We start from the raw sequence: 24,231 nt of genomic DNA on the forward strand, positions 1-24,231 counted from the left end.
GTAATTAATTAGGACAAATTGTCATCCCAACTACCATGAGCAATTCAGATGAATCACACAAAGCAGAAGACACTATGGCGCCTTCTCACAGGAGGACAGATGCCATTTATCTCACAAACCTTTCAGCAGTAGATGGAATCTGATAGCATAGCTGTATAGAGAGCTGTGATTTCATCCATCTCAGAAATCTCATTAGTATAACTGATTAAGAATAACTGATTTAGGGCTCACTCATTTTTAAGTTTAGTTCAGTATTTTTTCACTAGTATCTGAAGAGAGGTTTTGTTTCTTAGTAAAGGAATTTATTTTAATCCACCCCCAAAATATCTAAATCTATATGTGTGTATATAGACAGAGAAATAACATATAATGGCACTTTAAATTATATGTGTAGGATTTTATATATATAGGAGAAAAAGTTTAAAGGTTTGAAAAATAAGTTGTATTTTGCATAAGGTTTTAAGGAAAATAAGAAAACATCTCTGTTTACTGACTGTATTCTTTCTTAATGTTTCTGTATAATACACTCATATCATTGGTATAATAATCCAAAATATAAAATTTGATTTATATAATATAATATAATGTATGCATATATTAATAAAGTATTATATATAATAACAGTACTATTTATTGGCCATATGTCCTAATTAATAGATTTTACTATTCATTTTACATACCAACCACAGCTTCCCCTTTCCTCCTTCCTCCCACCCCCCAGTATTCATCCCCAACTCATCCCCCATGTGAAGAATTTGTACAAGATTTTTGAAAACATGTGTATAAAGAAGGTGTACATTGTTAAAGCTATGTTTACTTTAGATACCTATCTGCAATTTACATATATTTATTTTCATGCTATTTCTGTGTTAACTTACACCATTTGCTAGTTATTAATAAACTATTAATGTCATGATTTATACCATTTCTTGTGAATTAATATGGCATTATATCAATATATCTGTAACCATACATATGTACATGTTGACTATGTTGTTCATACATTATATATAAGTACAAGCATATATGGATATATGCATAGAGATTGAAAAGTAGTTTTTGTCCAGATTAGAGAACAAATCTATTCAAAAATAAGAATTTATATCTTTCTCTTTATTTCCAGAATACAATAAATACTCCTAAAATAGACTTTCTTGTTGAATCATTTGTCTTTACTTTCAAATATAAGATGAAAAAAATATGTGATATAAAACAGAATGGTGGATGAAATTGTTGGTATCTTCAGAAGGACAGAAGACTACAATTATGTATCAGAAAAGATGTGTCATAGCATAAAAATGACTCAAAACAGCAGGGGGGTTTTTAAAGTTCAGTTGCTGGCATGGAGTAGGTGGAAATTGAGTGCCAAGTAGGTATAACCTCTGTGGTTTCTTTTCACTTCATTAAAGACAAGCTGCTTTCCTCTACTCATTCGTATTTCCAACTCTTCTCAAGTGACCTGCTGCTTTTCCTGTATCTGGATCCTGCTTTATTTCTGGATCATTCAATTCATAGAGTACAAAAACCCTCATGTGAGGAATCAGATGATGTGTTATTCCATAGGTGGTTATTCACAGCCTCCTGAGTCACTACAAATAACCCTCATTTTAAATTTTTTTAATGTTTTGAGATTAGAAGTACATTTCCCCCTTCCCTGTTGTCTCTCCAAACTTACTCATGTAAGTTTTTCTGTAAAATTCATAATGATTTTCTTTAATGTTTATTACACACCACACACACACACACACACACACGTGTGTGTGTGTGTGTGTGTGTGTGTCTAAATATCTGAATAAGAGTTTCTCAGTCTGTAAATCCTGTTAAATACAATGTACCATTTGTTTTTTGATAAAATTCAGATAATATGGTAAACAACAGATGCATCCACATAAGAAGGATATGGATATGTCACAATGACTGACATAGCCAGTTATGGAATCATTAATTTAGACTTATTTATAATTATTAATTTAAAAAGATAAACTTCAATTATATCAGCTCTTTGGATATGAGCTAAATTTACATAGGAGTAAAGTAGAGAGGTATATATTTATAAGTTCCCACAATGTATGTTGAAAAATGAATTAAAAATAGGTTTTTGACAGAAGAAAAAAAATAAAGGGAAAATATTTCCTATAATTATCATTTAAAAACTTTAGTATTAATAATTAAAATATCACATAAAAATTTTAGTGTGAGCTGACCTGAGCTATTGGAAGCTCATGTATTCTGGCCCACAGCTAGGGAGCCTGCTTGGAACCGACCTAAGCCCTCTGCATGTGGGTGACAGTTTTGTAGCTTGGTCTATTTGTGGGGCCAATAGTAGTGGGATCAGGACTGTCCCTTGTGCATGAGCTAGCTGGCTTTTTAGAACATATTTTCCATGCTGGAATGCCTTGCCCAGCCTTGATGGAGGGAGAGAAGCTTGGTCCTGCCTCAACTTGATATACCATGCTTCTGTGACTCCCATGGTAGGAATGCCCCTTTCTGAATGGAGGGGGAGTTGGTGGGGAAGGGGTAGAAGGGAGGTGGGGAAAAGACAGGGGAAAGAGAAGTTAGGGGAAACTGGTTGATATGTAAAATAAATAAAAAAATTTTTTAAAAACCTACTGTGATCTTTTTTTTAATTTTATAATTTAATTTAATTTAATATATCAGCCACAGATTCCCTTGTACTCCCACCTCCTGCCCCCCACCCCCACCTTCCCCCCAGCCCACCCCCCTTTCCCATCTCCTCCAGGGCAAAGACTCCCCTGAGGATTGAGTTCAACCTCATAGATTCAGTCCAGGCAGGTCCAGTCCCTTCCTCCCAGGATGAGCCACGTGTCCCTGTATAAGTCCCAGGTTCCAAACAGCCAACTCATGCACTGATGACAGGACCCAATCCCACTGCCTGGATGCCTCCCAAACAGATCAAGCTAACAACTGTCTCACCCAGAGGGCCTGATCCAGTTGCGGGCTCCTCAGCTATTGGTTCATAGTTCATGTGTTTCCATTCGTTTGGCTATTTGTCCCTGTGCTTTATCCAACCTTGGTCTCAACAATTCTTACTCATACAAACCCTCCTCTTTCTCACTAGTTGGACTTCTGGAGCTCCACCTGGGACCTGGCCATGGATCTCCACATCCAGTTCCCTCACTCATTGAATGGGGTTTCTAGCATGAAAATTAGGGTGTTTGGCCATCCTATCACCAGAGAAGATCAGTTCGGGCTGTCTCTCGACCATTGCCAGTAGTCTATTGTGGGGGTATCTTTGTGGATTTCTGTGGGGGCCTCTCTAACACTTTGCTTCTTCCTAATCTCATGTGGTCTTCATTTATCATGGCTTTTATTCTTTGTTCTCCCTCTCTGTTCTTGATCCAGCTTGGATCTCCCGCTCCCCTAAGCTCTCTTTCTCTCGACCCTTGCCCTTCATTAGCCCCACTCTAGAACTAAACAGAGAATTCTCAACAGAGGAAACTCAAATGGCTGAAAGATATTTAAGGAATTGTTCAACATCCCTAATTATCAGGGAAATGCAAATCAAAATGACTCTGAGATACCACCTTATGCCTGTCAGAATGGCTAAGATCAAAAACACTGAAGACACCTTATGCTGGAGAGGATGTGGAACTAGGGGAACTCTGCTCCACTGCTGGTGGGAATGCAAGCTTGTATAACCACTTTGGAAATCAATATGGCGCTGTCTTAGAAAATTGGAAATCAATCTCCCCCAAGATCCAGCTATACCACTCCTGGGCATATACCCAAGGAATGCTCAATCATACCACAAGGGCAATTGCTCAGCTATGTTCATATCAGCATTGTTTGTAGTATGATCTTTTTTGTTCATACATAATTATGATTCAAACTTAGCTAGTCTTGTATTATTTCAAATCCTAAATAAACATGGCAATAGAATATATTAAAAGTATTTCTAGCAGAAATGTATAATACAGCAAATGCCTAGGTAAGTTTTTGACAGACTGGGTAATTTATATCATGTTACCTGCACTTTAAACATATGAGCTTTATGAATGACTATTTCTCATCATTTAGCAGTTATGAAACTATAGACTAGATACAGGAACATGTGTAGCCACCACAGTTTCTGAATCTGTTGGAATCAGCTGGCATGAATATATTAAAGATTTCCATCTAATGCATACCTTTGGATTGTTGCTGTAGAGGTAGAGAAGAAACCATTTTCTTTTGTTGTTGTTTTGTGAGTGGACAAATGATAAAACAGTTTATTTTGCATTGAGCCATTGTTACAATTCCAGTTTCTTGGTGTACAGTAAGGGCAGTTGTGGATTATGACTTTTTAAGGAGGCATGTTTGTATCCTAATGGATCTTCATTTGTAAATACAAGAGTTGATCCAAATTTGTCCTGCTCTTTGCTACCTCTGCTAAAGTGTAACAAATTCTTAGACTAAAACATAGGAGCACTGGAATTTGAAAACTTACTTTTAGCTCTCTAAATTCCAATTAGAAAGTGAGAATTAATATAAGTACTAACTTTTATAAAAAATCTTACTTTCTTAAAAGAAGAAATGTAATTTATAATGTGGTTAAAAGAAAAATGAATAATAAAAGCTTAAGAAGTAGGATAAGTTCATGACCTGATATCTAGACTGAAGGAGGGCATGTCGACTTTGGTTTAATAGTAGCTTTTAGTGTGAGGTAGGAAGAGATGTACCAGAACATTAACTAACCACATGCCCAGGTAATTCCACTGGGGCACTATTCTGAACTTAAAAGACATGAGAGAACACTTCACAGTTGTAGCTAGTAAAATCATTGAACTAACTATATTTAGGTATTTGAGAGAAACTTAAGTAGCATGAATTGTTAGAAGGTCTTCTTAATAAAATCAAACCTGAGGCCAGTTATTGGGGTGAATGCTGGAAGATAAGAGAACCAGAACAAGCCACAGCTACCTCACTTGACCAGTTCCTCAGCTGATCCTTTTTCCTCAGACTGGAAGCCTCTGAGTCCTTATCCAAATGAATCTCAGCTGAACTGCTTCTAGAAGGCCTGAATGCTTTACCAGCCAAAAGCTTCTAGTTTCTGGTTTTCATGCCTTATATACCTTTGTGCTATCTGCCATCACTCCCTGGGATTAAAGGCTCACTCCCTGGGATTAAAGGCATGTGTCACCGTGCCTGGCTGTTTCCAATGTGGCCTTGAACTCACAGAGATTCCAGAGAGATTTCTGCCTCTGGAATGCTAGTATTAAAGTCGTGAGTGCAATCATTTTCTAGCCTCTGTATCTAGTGGCTGTTCTGTTCTCTGACCCCCAGATAAGTTTATTAGGGGGCACAATATTTTGGGGAACATAATACCACCACATTTTGTCAAAAGGATGATTGAACATTTACAAAAAATAATCCTATTGTGGAATATTTTTACCTTAGCACTAATAAATTTCAAGGAGAAATTTATTGGAATACATATGCAAATTCAGGAATATATATTAGAGTTGTAATAGACTATGGAAGTAAAAGGCAAATATAAAGTTAGCTGCCTTTTCATAGTAATCTATTTCTCACTTGTTGCCATAATATAAATATGCCAGAATGACAAAGCAAATTTTATAAAAGTAAAACAAATACTATGTTATTAACAACAGTGGCAAAGAATTTAGTTGATTCAAAATATATGGTTTATAAAATATTTAGTTTAACAAAAAAGTAAAACTAATGATGGAAGATTCAGGATAGCTATTTAACCATTATTGTGTCTAAATTATTAAATAAAGATAAATTGCATTGATATTTGACCATGCCTCTTCTGTTACCGTCAACCATATTATGGTTCTGTCTACTGAACACATTGTAACCCGAAAAAACTTCCTCATGTCCACCCTTGCCTTGATTCATGCAAACATTTATAAATTAGAAAGACATTTTCATAGTGGTGATATGAAATAAAGCAGTGTATTGTTGACAAAGTCAAATCGTCTGAAATTTTAATTGGAATAAGATTCAGAATGCTTTGTGTCATAAATGAACCAAACAATGTATGCACCCCTTTGGTGGCTACTAGACCTTGACTTGGAGGAGGTGGAAATGGGGGGGTTGGATGGGGGCAAGGGGCTTGGGGGGTGGGAGGAGGGAGGATGGGGAATCCTTGGATGATATATGAAATTAAGTTAATTATAAAATAAAAATATATATTAAAAAAAGAAGAAAAAATAGGCACTCCCCATTTTCATCTGCATCTACCACAGTGGTGGTCTTTTGCTATTCTCCACTGTTTTTGTTTGTTTGTTTGGTTTTGTTTTTCAAGACAGAGGCTTTCTCTGTGTAGCTTTGGAGCCTGCTCTGGAACTCACTTTGTAGGCCTCAAACTGACAGAGATCCACCTGCCTTGGCCTCCTGAGTGCTGAAATTAAAAGCGTATGCCACCACCGTCCAGCCTGTTCTCCACTGTCTGGTCTTCTTCATTTTAGCATCTGTTACTTGTGTACTCTTCCTGGAACTAGCTGCCCAGGTTCTGGATTATTCTACTTAGTTAAGGTTGGCAATTTACGTTTGCAAAAGTAAAGATGTGCTATATGTGACTTTATTTGGTTTCAATTTGTGTTTTCCTCACAGTGTTGAAAACAAAATGAGGGAGATAGATAGATAGATAGATAGATAGATAGATAGATAGATAGATAGATAGATAGATAGATAGATGATAGATAGATAGATAGATAGATAGATAGATAGATGATAGATAGATAGATAGATAGATAGATAGATAGATAGATAGATAGATAGATGATAGATAGATAGATAGAGAGAAGCCTTTGCATAGAAAGTAAGCCTGAGCTGTAGCAAAGCTTTTCTTTCCCACATACTTTCTGCCAAATCTCCTTCAGCTACTTTATTAGCCTGCTTTTTTCCCCACACTCAGCCAAGTAATGAGACTCAAATAACTATGTAAATTCATTAATCCTGTAAAGCAATTAGTGTAAAAACCAATGACTGTTAAATTATTTCAAAATGAATTAGTTACAACATAACATTTAATTTTCATGATAACCCTCATTTATTTACACAATATGATAATTTCAATTAAATAAATGCAAAGATGTAATATATTAAACAGAATGGCTAAAAGCTTGTTCATCTGGTAGAAAAGTGTCTTCTATGACCTATAGCTAAATGAATTAAAGTGTATAAAATCTTAGTACACTATCTGACAGCAAGAAATCAAGAAATTCCCCATCCCAATGTGCATTCCTGAGAAAGGGCAGCATGGACCATGAAAACAGAGGGAATTCTGCTCCATTAGATCTGGAAGGTTTTCATTTCATGATAAACTTGAAGGAAAAAATAGCTTAAAAAATCCTTTGATATTTCATGTTTTTTTCAATGTACCTTGTTTTGTAATTTACACCAATCTAATACTTAAAATGGTATAACATTAGAGAAAGATGGCCATGTTTGAATGAGATCTGGGAATAATGCATAGTGAAATACTTTCATGATTTCAATAAAGTATTTATTAGGAAATTCTATAATACACCCTATGAGAGAAATAACATTCTAGATATTATAAAAACTCATTAATAACAATGCCTTGTTAATACATTTATATCCAAATATCCAAAATATAACATGGATTCAATGAACAAGCTGAGTAAGGGCCATAACTATTTAGTGAAATCATCAATGAACCTATTGCTAAGTATTAATGTCTTCCTTTTCAAAATGATTCATGATGAAATAATAAAAGTCATAGTCATATTTTAATGCTTTGTTTTGTGGCTATGATTATAAATTATATAGACTCCAGCATTATGGCATACCCACAACTGGTAGCCAGAGGCAGGAAGTTGGTAAGTAAGAAACCAGCTTGGGCTACATAGTAAGTTTAGTGCAAGCCTAAGCTCCATAGAGAGAGAGGCCAAGTCCTGGCCAGCAGACCCATCCTTCCACTGTTATCTGCAGAGCTTCTTGTAACTATGCATGCACTCTAACACTTGCTAATGTTAGGATTTCCCCACAAATTTATTCTAAGGGTGTATTTGCATTATTTCTTCTTTCCAAGGCTTGTTTTTTCAACTTTCAGGACACCTTATAAAATTTGGGCCATTTCAAATCAGAAGACATACCTGCAGGCAACGACTGGATCAACATGGTAAATAAAGAGCCATGAAAGGGGGGACATTGCTAGGAAATGACTGAAATGAAGGTGATTTGAATTCATGACAAAAGACAAATCACAAACTATAAAGGACAACAACTGAAATATATATATATATATATATATATATATATATATATATATATATGCCACTTGTTTCATTTTTTTGATAAAACTGAAGTGGAAAATTATTTTTATCTGTCTTCTATTCCCTCCTAAACCTTCCACAACACAGGAGGAATTCAATGTATATTACTATAGTTAACATTGTAAAATTTTAATTTATTGTGGGACATTGCTATATTTATGTTCAGAAATATTTCATACAAAATACAATGTACAACACAATGTAAAATACAATGTTAAAGTGCAGCCTGCCATGCATTTCAATTTGATACTCATAAGTCTAATCACAGTAATAAATCAAGTACTAGTGAGTTGGTATTGAGGTATTGCTTCACAGTCTTTACTTTGCTCCTTATAGTATGAAATGAGCATATTTTTTCCATTGATTATTGCAAAATGAGAAAATCCAATATTTATTGGTTTCCTTTTTAAAAAAAAAAATGAGACTAGATTCTTTCCTCATACAATATATCCTGATTATAGTTTACCATCCCTATCTCCTCCCAGTTCTTCCCCACCTTCCGTTCCCTCCAGATCCACTCCCTTTCTTTCTTTCATTAGAAAATAACAGGCTTCTAAGAGATAGCTGCTAAACATAAGAAAATAAAATTTAATAAGATGAAGCAAAAAATTATAATATCATATTTGGACACAGCAACTCAACATAAGGAAGAGTCCCCAGCACAGGCACAAGAGTCAAAGGCACACTTGTTCTCACATTCAGGAGTCCCATAAAAATAGTAAGCTAATAACTATATAATTTTAAGTACATGCAATTATATACCCAGCAGAACTGGTGCATACCCATATAGGCCCTGTGATTGTTGCTTCATTCTGAGAGTCATATGAGTTCTGAGTATTCACTTTGGTTAGTTGATGTAGAGGGTCTTATTCTCCTGGTATCTGCCATCCCATATGGTGGCTCTTACACTCCTTCTACTACTTCTTCTTCCTCCTCCTCCTCAGAATTCCTTGAACTCTGAGGGGAGGGATCTGATGGAGATCTCCAATTTACACTCTTCTCTCAACACAACATCAGGCTGTGGGTCTCTGGATTTGTTTCCACCTATTGTTGAAGGAAGCCTATCTGGTGATGATTGGATAAGACACTGATATATGAGTATAGCAGGATGCCATTAGGAATCGCTTTTTTTGACATATATTGTTTGATGTTTTTCCCTAGATTTCTGAGCTATCTAGGTCTGGTTCTTGGTTATGGAAGCAGTATTGAGTATGGGTTCCTTCTTGTGAAATGGGCCTTAGACCAAGTCAGACATTGGTTGGATAGTCCCACACGTTCTGAACCACCATCGCCATAGTATATTTTCTGGCAAAGACAGGAGAACATAGGGATTAGAGCTTCACATAGGCACCATCTCAACTTCTCCATATTGAATGAGTTGTGTGGGATTTATTTTTGAAAATGGAGCCTATTGCTTGATTTCAGAGATCAATTATTTGTCTCAGCAACTGCCTGGGTTGTATGAGAGATTTCCACGGGACACCCTTTGGCCAACAACTCAATTAAATGCATTGCAGTCCCACCAGTGGAAGCCATGCCTGTGTACAAGTTATGGCCAGTTGAGACTGCATATTCCCCATTAAAAAGAGTCTTCATTAGGATCACCTTCAATCTAGTAAGTTTCCATGCACTAGGTTTCATTGGATTCTTCTTTTAAATACTATTAAATTTACTTCAGGGTACAGCTTTTCTTAGTCATAGAAGTTAAATCATCAAAGTGAGTCATTTTATAGAATTTTATAATTTTAGGTTTTGCTTGAGCATTGAGTTACTAATGGGGTGGGTTTGGTCTGATTCTCTTGACTTCTGACACTCCTCCTTTTAATGAGTTTGCTGTAAAGTTGTAATTGGAGGTTCAAAATCATGCTGCAGTTTTCTCTAATGAAAATATGAACAAAAGAAAGAGACAAAAAGAAAGTGAACATTAACAGTATGAAGTAAAAAGCTAAATCTAGGGTGTAACGCTTCAATGTAAGAGGAACAAAATAATTGAGAAAAGTTCCAAAGGGTCTGGACTTGCTTCTTTCCTGGAGATATTAATTAGATATAAATGGAATAAAGGATCAAAGTGGCAAAGTGTGAAGCTATCAAAAGCTAGATATTCCACCAAAGAGAAGTAACTAGCGGGCTCTTTAGAAACAACACGAAAGAAAGAAAGAAAGGAAGAAAGAAAGAAAGAAAGAAAGAAAGAAAGAAAGAAAGAAAGAAAGAAAGAAAGAAAGAAAGAAAGAAAGAAAGATGAGAGACATAGGAGGCTTGTATTTTAGTAAGAGAAACTCAGAATAAAAAAATAAGAAAGGAAAGAAAAAAATTCCAAGAAGAAAAATGCTGTCATTTTTCCAGAATCAATGAGTTGCCTAGCAAAAAAGTCACTGAAAGGGCAACCATGTTGTACCTGTTGAAGTTTTTAAGGGGGTTAGGAAAGACAGGAACAAAGAGATTCAGTGTGTTTAAAAAATTAGGTCTGACAAATAAAAAGTTAAAGAAAATAAGTTACATTTATTAAAGAACTAATAAACAAAATTCTAAGTTTTTTTTTATTTTTTGAAATTAAAATTTAACCACCATATCATTTCTCTTCTATATTTTCTCCAACCCTTCCCATACACACACTTCTCTCTCTCTCTCTTAATTTCAGGCATCTATTTTTATCTATCTGTCTATCTATCTATTTATTGTTTGTTTTTTTTTCGAGACAGGGTTTCTCTGTGTAGTTTTGGTGCCTGTCCTGGATCTCGCTCTGTAGACCAGGCTAGCCTCAAACTCACAGATACCTGCCTGGCTCTGCCTCCCAAGTGCTGGTATTAAAGGTATGTGCCACCACTGCCCATCTCAGGCTTCTATTTTTAATTGTGTTCACACACTTTTACACACACACATACACTTCTCAATTTTTAAATTTCAGCCTGCGTTGTCAGTATAATATTTCTTATATGTATATGATTTGTGGGCTGAGCAGTTGGTATTGGAAATTTAAGAATTCTTCCCTAGGGAAGACAATTTTTCTCTTTTCCCATCATCGATTAGTTGTTTGTGGTTCAAAGGGAATAATATGCTTATTTATGCTTAAATTGTTGGTAAAATACTGTGATATGTGTAGAAATATAACTACACCATCTCTAAACATAAATACTATAAATACTATTTATTAGAAATACTTTATTTCATAAAAAATATAAATCTCCTTTAGACATACATTAGATAAGATATTTTCAAGAACAGATATTTTCTACTAAAAGATTGTTCCTAAATATTAAACATGAAAGAAAAAGTTACAGTTTCTTCAGCTGCAAAATCAAATCCTTATTTTTATGAAGTTTATTATGCTCAAATATTAGCAAATGAAGCTCTAATTGCATCACAAAACAATAAAAATTTAGAGCATTAGTTTTATTATTCTCATATTACTCTCTACCATCTGTTCTGGCTAGTCTTCTCTCAACCTGACACAAGCTTGAGTCCTTTGGAAAGAGGGGACAACAAATGAGAAAATGTTTCCAATCAATTGGTCTGTGGTCAAGCCTGTTGGGTATTTTCTTGATAGATGATTGATGTGGGAGAGCACAGAACACTGCGGGTGGTGCTAATCCTGAGGTGTTCTGGGGTGTGTAAGAAAACAAACTAAGAAAAAACAGGAGAAGCAAGCCAGTAAGCCAATCTCCCCTGTGGCCTCTGCAATGATTCACATCTACAGGTTCCTGCTTTCAGTACCTGCCCTGATTTCCCTGTACAATGCAATATAAATTGTAAAATAAAGTATATCCACTCCTCCACTTCTCTCTAAGGTTCTTCTGTCTGTGGGCTTCATTATAGCAATGGAAACCCTACCTAAGACACATTTTTTATGAAGCTGATGACATAACTTGGGGAATTATATAAGTGAATGAAACATTACTTTTTAACCATGATTTATGTAGATAAAAAATTATCCAGTGCAGGTCTTATTAATTCAACTAAACTGTGGTAATGTAACTGAGATGCTGGTTTGTCATGTGGTTTAGAAACTAAGTAGGGAGTTCTCTGTGTTAATTACCTGTGATTTTATTATCATTGTTTTCATTAACACACACTATGACATATATGCAAAAACTGCTAATTCTTGTAATGACTTCTTCCTACCATGTCTCTCTTCTTCCCCCCACTTGCTCATCCATCTTGTTCTCCACTAATCCTGATTCTGCTTTCATGTCACATGTACATGCATATATATATGCTTATACTGATGCATAGTATTTATGATAGATGATAGATAGATAGATAGATAGATAGATAGATAGATAGATAGATAGATGATAGATAGACAGATTCTATGCATAGAAGAAAACAGAATATTTTAGCTTCTATTAAATAGGAATCTAGGGTTGTCATCCATTAGATTGAGAAGGAGTGGTCCTGTTGTACCAGTTGGAAAAGGAAGTTGACAAGCAGAGATGGCCATAATAACAATGATAGGGGCAGTTTCATAACCTGTAAGCAGAAAAGTTATAAAAAAAGTCCATAAATTATTTCCATATCAAGACTTACTACTCACAATTCATAGAATATTAGCTAACAGGTAGATTTTTTGAGTTTTCTACCCTCACAAAGAAGCTATTAGTAACAATAGTTGCCTAAAGGAGGGATAGAAATTTTCTTCAATGATATAGACAGTCAAGTATCCTCCTTCTATATGCTACCTTAATTAAATTTATTGACTCATGAAAAGGAAAGAAAAATAAGGGATCTAGTGGGGAAAAGTGGTCCTTTGGAGTGCAAGGAGAGTAGGCGATAAGTAGGGAATGGAAGTATCAAAATACATCTGTGTATCAAATAGCATAATGAAAACCTTTATTTATGTTCATAATCCTATACAGAATATATGATGCATGCCAATCTAAGAAATTCACAAAAGCAGTTTAGGCTGAGGACCCTCAATCTTATTCAGTCTTCTTACTGGATGAACTTCTGCTACAAGTGGTAAAAAACAAAACAAACACACATTCTCGAAAGGAAGTGAAGAAACACTAGGCCAGCTTTGGGCATGTAAGATAGTATTTGAAATTTAAGACTAGTGTTGACTATAAACAAGTTACCTGAAATAGTGTAGATGTGATAATCAGCAAGCTGGAACTCCTATTTTTCATCTACCTGGCAACTCCAACATTGTCCCAAAGGCAAAACACATTCAGACTCTTCCTTTTTATTCTAGTTTCCCAGCTAAGTGAAGAATGTATGGCAGCTCCAATCTTAACTACTTAGTGTAATCTGATATGGATACCCCTCTCTCACTATCCTGCTGCTAGTCCTCCAATGCTAAACCATAAAAGCAGTCTAGGGTAGCTTTAAATTGCCTCTTTTATTTTTCTCAGCATATTAGTACAAACTACCTAATTATTCATATAAATTATCTCAGGTGCTAAATTTACATAGACAGTATTCCTAATTGTTTTCACATTACTTAAGTCTATGTTGCAAAGATTCTTCACTCTTACAAAGAGCCTTCCTTACAAATATATGTGGGCTTATTTAAACAGATTAGTTCACTATTCTACTGATGCAATTTTTTCAAGTAAAATCTTCAAAAACAAAGCAAAAAGGCAAGAGAAAGTACAGATATTCAATTTCACAAGTTTAGGGATTCATATTAAAATTATGAAAAAGAAAATTACTTTAAAAATTGACTTCAAATTTTACTATCTCCTGTATATAGAATCAACAAGGGAATTGAATTTTTATACTGATGTAGTTAACTTACATACATTATGTTACTTGTCATATGGAATATCACAGAAATTGTACATATAGGATACCTCATTTCATAAATCCTCTTTGGAGAATATGAACTTTTTTTTTTACACTGAGTGAATATTTAGTAATTGTGGGTGATGTTCTCAGCTGCAGAGAAGGGTAGATGAAAGCATGGCTACAGGGAGTAATAATTGTTTTGTCAAGTTTCTGCAGGGTTTTGAAGACAAATAATGCAGGATTTCATTTAATACCTTTCCATTTTGAGTATACATTAGTAAAATACATTTCAAAGCATGGTATCCTATTATGAAGCATATGTTACCATGGTTCTGGAAATTTACCAAAGGCTTTAAGAGGCCATGAGAATACAGATATTAATTTGTCTAAATAATTTTAAGCTATCTATTATTGTTGTTATTGCTATTGTAATTATTATCATTACTATTATTTGACTGAAGAAACTTGATTTAATAGGTAGTGATGGGTATACAGTCAATCCTCTCTTCCTTTGCTAAAGTAAACACAGAAAAGGAGCTGTCATTTTATAAGGGCGTAGGCTTTTCAAAGCCTCACTCATAAATATAAAGAAGATTCATATTATTGCCAAATTGCAAAATAGAAAAGTTCTATTGGGTTATTTATTATGAAGCTAGCCAAAAATTACTTTACTTTCCGTTCATAAGCCTCATGAAAGTCTCCAGTTTCTCCTATGCTCCACCACTGTTCTGTCTTCTAAGGCCTGTAAGTGTGGCCTCTCCTCACTTGGTTCTTGGTTATGCCACATAGGAATATTATAAACTCTTGTTCCTCCTGCTTCTCTAGTTACTTTAAAAATGTTTATCTGTCCCTGTCTCATCATTACATAAAATAGCACAAGACGCCTATTCTCCTAACTTAGCCTGCTCAAAATGACAAATATTGAGCACAAAACCCCTGCTGGTGCTGTAAGAACAAAGATCTCAGTGTAGCTGTTAGGATGCCCAAAAATGAAAGGTGAAGAAACAAAGACATTCACAGTCAGGAGCCTGGAAACGTAAGCTATTCTAATGGAAAAAAAGGGAGAGGCCGGTTTCTGATTGCTAGGAACTGACATGGTTTCTATGTGCCCTTTTCAAATATGTTCATTAATAAGGACCATAATTATATAGCTCAATGAGAGAACAGAAGGGCACATGTTGCTAGGTACACACTAGTCTTAAACATCCTGTTTGTGTCAGGAGAAAGGGCTTATAGTTTATCCTCTATGCCCCTGGAAACCAGTGAGTGTTGGGACATTTCTACAAGTGAAAGTGTGTTGTGTATATGTGTGGACTATGTTGCATATTTTGAGTATATAGTGGAGGACAAAGTGGAGTCAGACACTATTTATTAAGTAGTTATTCACAAAATTATGTACCAGTTTATTTACAAAAAATTATGAATCAGTTAATAGGCAAGTAAAATTAAAAAAAGACTTGTACATGTCACTAAAATGTTTTCCACTGCATCCCTGCTGATGACCTAAATAAACAACACTTGTTGCCATTATTACAGTGGTAATATAACAAGGAATTAAATAAATTAGGAATATTAATTTTACAACCACCTGTACTGTACTCAGCAACAAACAGATTACACATAAAGCTTAAGATAAGACTGTGGACATCTTAGAGCAAACCTGACAATAAAGAGTAAATATCACACAATTCAAAACAATGCCTAGAAATAGCATGGTATGTATCTGGCTGACTAAAGAACTCCATAAAAATCTGGGGAGAAAACATGAGAAAAGCAAGTGAAGAATTGGCCTCAGCCAACCATAGCACTATCTTAGGTAATGAGCACGACCAGCCATAAAGACTCCCTCAAAAGGTTACAGTAAGTGAAGGGTACAGATAGTGAGTCATGTACTCATTTCTTTGTGTTGTGAGACAGAGTCTCACTATCAAGTTTTAGCTCACCTGAAACGGACCAACAGTCCAAGATAACTTCAAACTTGCAGTGAGCCTCCTGCCTCTCCCAGTCAACAAAAGGGATTATGGGCATGCAGAGTAATGCCCAGTTGAACCTAATGCTCTTTCAGAAATTATAAATTATATGAGTTCACCTTAAATAAAGAAAATAGGGACATTCTTGACATTTTAAACTTTCTCTGGTCATAGTAATTTTGAAAATTAATACATTTCAAATATGCATTTCTCCTAATTTGGTGAGGTTTTAAACTTCATTTTGTTGTTGCATATTCTGTCTTTTGAGTAAACCTGAACAGTTTGGATGAGACCAAGATGCCAGTGTGTTCACCAGTGTCACTGATGAAAGGAAGAACAGATCATGAGGACATTAGTTTTAAAATATTTTGACAGAGGAAGGAGATTCTGTTTTACTATGTTTTAATCCCCTTGCTCTCAGCACAGCTGGAGCCCATCATCGCTTTTACTAGCCAGCTGTCTGCATAGTCATCTCACATACTGATTTTTATCTAGCAAGAATGAGTTGAGGAGGAAAAATAGATAAAGATCAGGGTGACTTCTGGCTCTTGTACTTCTGTCTGTGCATGGGAAGATTGTAAAAAGTCAAGTATATTCTGAATTCAGAAGTTTTTTTCTACTCATCATTAAACTTCTTTCATAATTCCTTTAATTGCACTGGCTTGATAACACAATTATGACAGAAAATTTATTATCTGATACACTTGAAAAAATGATAATGAATGGCCATTGTCTAAATTACTAACAAAAAAGACAGGGTTTTCATTATTTTACAATATGTGTTAATGTGTAGTTTGAAATCCAGGTATCATATATTAGAAATTATATTATCCCTACATACATAGAGATTAAATAAAAAGGGTAAATTAATTCATATCTTTAACTTTACATGCTAGTCAAGATTTTGAACTTTCCTTAAAATCATTCACTTGCAGTTTTGAACTGTTTTATAGTTTTCTTTCTTTTTTACTGAAAATGAATTATCTATCTATCTATTATTATTATTATCATTAAATTTATTAATTTATTATACATCACAACCAAAGTCCTTCCCTCCTCCTATTTGCTCAGCACATCTCCCTAGGCTCCACCAATCCGTTGCTCCTCTGTTTCTGGAAGTGAGACAAAGCTTTAGGGACAGGACCTGCTTTTACTAATAGGAGTCCCACAAGCAGATCAAGCTATACAACTGTCATACATATGTAGAGGGCGCAGATCGCTTCCATGCAGACGCCCTAGCTGTGGGTCCAGAGTCTGTGAGCTCCTATGAGCCCAGGTTAGCTGTTTCTGTGGGTTCCCTTGTGATGACATTGATTCCCCTGGCTCATACAGTCCTTCCTCCCTCTCTTCAGCAGGATTCTGTCAGTCACTGAACGAAGCCAAAGAGCAATTTTTAAAACCATCCTAAACTTTCAGTATCCAGGTTCCAATTACTTTCTATACACACTTTTATTTTAAAATCCTTTTGAAATTTTTAAAATTTAATTTTTGAAATTTTGTGCGGATGGCTGTTTTGTCTGCATGTATGTCAGTTTACTCCTTGGATGCCTGGTAAATGCAGAACCTAGAAAAAGGCATCAGATCCTCTGAAACTAGAGCTACAGGAGGCTATGAGTCACCTAGTGGTGTTAGGATTAAACAGGGCAAGAGCAGGATACCCAGGAGGAACCCCAGTGAGGGCCCATCATCCATCAAGTAGTGGAAAGCAGAGGCCTCAAACCAGACCAATCACTCTTTGCAGGGAACACTTGCAAGAAAAGATATATGGACAGAGAGGTTCACAGCATGACTTACCGTGTCACACTACAACTTCAATGATGAGATTTCTAAGTTTTTCTCTTTTTAAATTTTATTTTATTTTTTTTCCTTTTTCTCTTAAATTTTGTTTTATTTGGGGAGCACAGAATGGAATGGCAGATGCAAAGGGACAGGGAAATTAATGGGATCAAGTTACATGATGTAAAAGACTCATAAAATAAATAGGATTTAAAAAAGGCTTTTAGGGGTTGGAGAGATGATTAAGTGGTAAAGAGAATGGATTGCTTTTCCAGGAAATTGATTCTTCTTTCCTCCAATACATCCTGACCACAGTTTGCCCTCCTCCCTGAGTTCCTTCCACATTCCTTCTCCCACAGATCCACCTCCCATCAATTTCTCTTCAGACAAAGAAGGGCTCCAAGAGACAACAACTAAACAAAACAAGATACAATAAGACAAGGCAGAAGCCCCCATATTGAGGCTGGACAAGGCAGCCCAATGGGGGGAAGAGTCCCGATGTTAGGGAAAGCAGAACATTCACCCACTACTGTGCTAATATTGCAAATACAAGACTGATGAATGGACAGGAGAAGAAGAGGCATGCTTCATCATTTCACCTAGAGATTTTGAAATGTTCATGAAGTTCATGAATCTTACTGCGTTCTTTTTATTATTTAATTTATTTCAAGTATCATAGTTTGTTGTTATTTTGAACTATTAATTTTTATGTTAGATTTAGTTAAAATTAAATATAGTGATCTCTTTCTGTTAAAAAATGTAACTTCAATGTATTTGAAAACACATGCACATACTGAAATTCTTTAGGGTTAAACTGAACTATCCCCTAGATCGGTAATTCTCAGCCTTCCTAATGCTGTGCCTCTTAGTTTCATGTTGTGGTGACTCCCAATCATAAGGTTCTTTTGTTGCTACTTCATACCTGTAATTCTGCTACTGTCATTGAATTGTAGAATAAATATTTGTAGAGACAGAGGTTAGGCAAAAGAGTTGAGACCCAGAGGTTGAAAACCTCTGATTTATTCCCTGTTAAGTCAGTGCTCATAAAAATAAGTGTGATGTGTAACATATATTATGATCGCTAAGAAAAATATGTAAGCAATTTGATAGAAAGCAAAAGGTGCATACTTTCTATTCGTCAATATGATAGCGAGCCAGGAGTGCCATTTCTTTCTATTAAAGAGTTCAAATGTGTCTAAGACCTTAAGAATTCCAGCATCCTATCTATTTCCACTCCTTGGATCGCCTATGAAACCATTACATTAAATTCTTTTAACCAATTGATAATATGATATGTCTCCACTTTAATCATTATTGCAAAGTATCCCAAGTATCAATAAAATTCTGCTTTTAGCAATGTTTCATTTTTCATCACTTCATATCCACTACAAGCAGAAAATGTTGCTCTACCAACCTCACCTATCATTAGAAAGGCATGTTTTAGAAATGGGTAGAAATAGTACTTTTTGGAAGTTTTTTTTCATTTGGTTAAATTATTTCTCTTATTTTAAATTATTAAGAAGGAGTGATAATGTCTCTTTAGAAGAGGAAAAAAGACACATTTTCATATCCGAATAAACATTTAATACAAGGTATAACTGAAGCCAGATGCTTCTGAGTGCTATCAGAACTCATTATTGAAAAGCTATCATGTCCTTTGTATAACCTCACACTCTTCCTCTTTTGGGGTGTTGTTCTAGTTCTAAGACTCATTCCTATTGCACCTCTCAGAGAATAATGGTAAGAGAGGAATATCCAGAGAGAATTGCAGTAGAGTAGGGCTGTGGAATACACCCTCAACTGTTTGTGTTGATTTCCTTGCACATATCTAAGTTTATTTTAAAATCTTACACTGCTCTACATTCTAGGAATTATGTGGTACAACAGGAAATTAATTAGTTATTCTTCATGTTCTAGCAGGTGGTATCTGTATCCATCTCTTAGGACTGTTGTGATGAATGACCAGACTAGGGAGACTTAAAGCAAGAGATGCCTAGTTTTGGTTCTGCAAGTTTGAACTCTAAAATCAAAGTATGGAAAAGGTTGTATTCCTTACCAAGGAAGATGCCTTCTTGCTCTTCCAGCTTCTTGTGGTTCTAGGCATCCCTAGAGTTTTGGCTTCATGTCTCTTTAATTTGACTTTTGTTTTTTTCATACATGGTATCACCCCTCATTTATTATGTAGCACTCACGCCTTCTTATTCACATATTATTATTGTCACTACGATGATTAATTTATTGTTTAGTGTTGCTCATATGTATGTGTTTTTAGGTAGCTTGGAATTAGATAATCAATTAGTGGACTTATTCTTAGAGAAAACTGATAAAGGTACTTTTCATTATATTCAGGATTGACCCAATTTAGTCCTCTCAAAATTCATGAATTCCTCTATATAACAGCAATGTTTGGGGAGAACAAATATGCAAAGTTCCATGATTCTCAATGACATCCACCTAAGGATAAGGGATGTGTTTTTTATAGATTTATTTCTGTTTTATGAGTATGTAATGCTCAAGGAGGCCACAAGAGGGCTATTTAACTATAGAATGAAATGACTTGGAATGATGCCTAAGAAACTACAAAATTTGCAAGTTCAGTATAACGAAGTGAAGACCTTCACATTTTCTGTACATACTTTCTGTTCCAGATTTTAAAAGAAGAAAATCATAAACTTTATTTTGTTCTTGATATCTTTGTTGCTTATATTACAATTTTTAAGTGTTGCTCAATTTTATAAAAACTTAGTAGTAGACCCATTGATTATGTATTTGCTAGTTGCTACTTAGTAATTATCTGGCTAGATTCAAATATCAATATTTCTAGTAAATTCCCCCAATATTTTATATGCTAGATGTAGTGTTTGTTATTGCCTTTAATGGAAAACACACATGAGTTGATTAGCCCATACAAAGTACAAGGGTTGGAACCTAGATTCTTATCCATCAGGTAATGCTTTTCCAGGTAGCTCGGGCTGACTTTCAAATCTCTTTTTAACTTAACAGTATACCACTGACTTAGTCTTTTTCATGTTTTTGTTTGTTTGATGCTGAGGTTTCTTTTATTCTTTTTTGACCAGAGAATCATATTGGCTATATAAGATGTCTTATAATTCACTGTATGTCATATGCTGGCCTTTACATCAAATGAAGAATCATTTGTACTCACCTGCAAAAGTGCTAAAGTTACAGAAAGGATATACAATGTCCAAGGAGAGTTTTCTCATTATTATTATTATTATTATTATTATTATTATTATTTGCTGTGTATCTGTCTGTCTGTGTCTCTGTGTTTTTCTTTTTCTTTTTCTCAGTTACTCTTTATTTATTTCTCTTTTCCACATGTTTTAAATATTTCTGTTCATGACTAGATGATCCCATCACCTTTAGGATTCCGATATGGATACCATTAGGCAAACAGGTTATCAACTAATATCCAAACTACAAATGAAACACCTATTAGAACTTACAGTTTCACTCTTTTCTTCTGGGGGATCCTTCAGTTACCTCAAAACTTCAGTATATCTAGTATCATTCAATACTCATCACTTCTCAAGTGCTCGGGCTACAGCAATGTGCCTCCATACCCAGCTTCCTGGTTATTCTAAGTCTCACTAGCACAATGAACATGTACTTCTAGAAATATTCTCCAGAAATGTTGTACATTTATTAATTACAATTGATTTAATGCAGATAATATATTTCACAAACACACACACACACACACACACACACACACAGAGAGAAAGAGAGAGAGAGAGAGAGAGAGAGAGAGAGAGAGAGAGAGAGAGAGAGAGAGAAGTGAAAGAGAGAGGAGAAAGATGAGAATTTAAATAATGTAAATACAATTGCAAGCTTACACTCTTTGGAAGTGGAAAAGATTATATTACTGGGGATGATGATATTAAACACACTCCAATAATCATAGTGAAGGATGAACTGTCCTGTTCACATCTAACACCATGAAGAAACAGCCATACCTGCGATGGGCCCCAGGTATATATGTAAATGAGAGAAAAATATACCATTAGCTCTTCTCTTGTTCTCAAGCTATCAATGACAATATTTACTGCTTAATGTTAAAGAAGACATTGTGAAGGGGGGTTGTAAAAAGGTGAGATGCTGTAGAAGTTAACAAAATGAATTGATATATGCAACTCAGAATGTTTGATAATGTATTATTATAAAAGAAGATATGTGAGCACATTAAATGTACATGTGCAAATTGGATTGGGTTGCTTTAATAATATATTTTATTGTCTTTTTCAAATGTTTACAAAGTTTATCTTGAGATTGTAACTTTTTAAACATGTACAAAATACAGTCTCTAAGAAGTAAAATAAACACTGTGAATGATAAACGACATAGGAAGTGTGTTTTATGGTAGATATATATTAGTGTTAGGGTTCGGGTTAAAGTTAGGATTACTTCTAAACAAATATTTAGGAAAAACATCAGAGTTTTAAATAATTTGCAGTTTAAAATTTACTAGAATTCTATAGTACTTTCATGAAATTAATATGTAATGTTTTTAAATCGCAGATAAAGCAATATGAGTTTTATTTTTAGAAGATCACCATTTAGCTCCTGATGCATATGGTTGACTTTCTAGCTAAGACTACCTCCTGTAAAGTGTTTGCCAATGTGCCACACCTCAAAGTCTCTCAGTGGGGAGTATTGTTTTTACTCTGAGTCAATGTGTTAAAATAAAATGTGTTTTCTCTTCTTAAACCACACACTGAGGTTTCATTTGGCAGAAGTTTAAATTTGTAAGGCTTCTCAAAAACATTGAAATTCCTTGTTTTAAAATAACATTTCTGTGAAATATTTATTGTGGCATTGCATGATGTACACATTTTGGTTGCTCAGATGTAAGAGATGGCCTAATCCTCAGAGACTGCTGGATCTTTGAACAGTGATGGGTCTGTTAATAACTGAAACTCCTATTTGTTTGTTTGTTTGTTTACTTATTTATTATACAAACATATAGCTGGATTATTTATCATTATAACTACTTTTAACTATTTGTTTTACGTACAATAGTCCCTGATTATGTCTTCCCCTCCTTTGACTCCTTCCAGCTGCTCACCGTCTCCTATTTCATTGGCTTGACTCCCTTTCTGTCTCCTATCAGAAAATAAACATGAATCTAAAGGATAATAATAAAACAAATATACGAGATAAAACAAAAACAAACAAACAGGAATAGGACAAGACAAACAAAGAGAAGGAAAATAAGCCCATGAAAATGCACAAGAAACAGATTTTGGTGCAGAGACACATTCATTTGTAGACTCAGGTATCCTACAAAAAAAAAAAAGGCCAGAAAACATAATATCCAAAGGACTTGTATGTTTAAAAATTAAAAAAGGATAAAATTAAAAACAAAAAATACCGATAAAATTAAAAGTCCTGGCATGACATGATGAGTCAAGAAACATCCAAAGATGACATTGAGTTATTTTCTGTTGGGTGTGTACTGCTAGGCATGCTGCCTACCCTTAAGAGTAGTTGCCCCTGTGAGACCCCCTTGAATAAACTAAATTTTCTCTTGCAAGTGGTTATCATTTGGGGATAGCTTCTGGCTTAGGGATGACAGCATGAGTCCATGTCTTTTTTCAGCTCTAAACTCTATCTGATTTACACTCATGCAAACCTCATGCATGTTGCCTTAGTCTTTGTGAGTTCGTGTGTGAGTAGAACACTTTCTTTCCTTGGTGTTTTCATTGCCTTCTGGCTCTTATGCTCTTTTTACTTCTTCTTCGGCTGGGTTTTCTGATCCCTTAGGGGAGGGAATTAATAGAAAACCCCATTTAGGGAAGGGTGTTTTGAAGTTTGTCCTCTGCATATTGTCTGACTGTGGGTGTCTGTATTCATTCCAATCTGCTACAGGAGAAAATGTCTCTGATGATGGGTGTGCAAGAAACTGATCTATGAGTATAGCATAGAATGCCATTAGGAGTCCTTTCTTTTTTTTTTCCTTTATTTCTTTAGGATAATGCTAGTATTTGGTTTTCCCCTAGGCCCTTGGACAATCTAGTCTCATATACTTAGTCACCCAATTATCACAGGTATGGCTTCTGTCTTTTAGAGTGGGTCTTACATCAATTCAGGTATTGGTTGGTTATGCCCACAAACTATGTGCCACCATTGCACTAATGTATCTTTCAGGCAGGAGAGCATAAGTGAGTTTGTGGCTAAGTTGGTGCTTATGATTCTTCTTTGGTAGTATGGACAGTACCTTCTGATACTAAGAACACTATCCCATAAGGATGAAGGCTCTAGGTCAGCACCAGCTCCATTTCTCCTTTTGCAGTGAGTTATATAGGTGTTGTCTTCAACAATCGGGCACTATTATCAGATTGTGGAGAGCAATCAATAGCCTTGACCTCAACTTTAGGGCTTTGTGTGGGTGCCATGGTACCACTTTGGCCAACAACTCAATTAGATATAAGCCATTCCCAGTACTGGAAGCTTCATTAGATGACAAGAGATGT

Source organism: Peromyscus maniculatus, chromosome 11, assembly GCF_049852395.1.
Source record: "Peromyscus maniculatus bairdii isolate BWxNUB_F1_BW_parent chromosome 11, HU_Pman_BW_mat_3.1, whole genome shotgun sequence".
Lineage (NCBI taxonomy): Eukaryota > Metazoa > Chordata > Mammalia > Rodentia > Cricetidae > Peromyscus > Peromyscus maniculatus.